Here is a 282-nt window from a genome sequence, read left to right as displayed (position 1 = left end):
ATTGCAAACTCTTATGACCTATCTGATTACTTTCGAGTGCACTTACCTGTTATATTAGATGGACAGTAAATCAGCCACTGTCATCTTTGGCAACAGCTTGATTACTGGAGGGAACTCAAGATAATAAAACAGATTTTAAAGACATAACAATAATCGATAACTATTGCCAAGTTAGTCGTGAATCCTTCCGAAGTCTCTGCTCCTGCACTAGACTTTGCCAGACAAAAGAATATTTCTACTTCATTGGTTGCATTTGGTCAAAGAAATGTTATGTTGCTTATT

Source organism: Penaeus monodon, chromosome 22 (genome assembly GCF_015228065.2).
Source record: "Penaeus monodon isolate SGIC_2016 chromosome 22, NSTDA_Pmon_1, whole genome shotgun sequence".
NCBI classification, from domain to species: domain Eukaryota; kingdom Metazoa; phylum Arthropoda; class Malacostraca; order Decapoda; family Penaeidae; genus Penaeus; species Penaeus monodon.
This window is presented reverse-complemented; position numbering follows the sequence as displayed.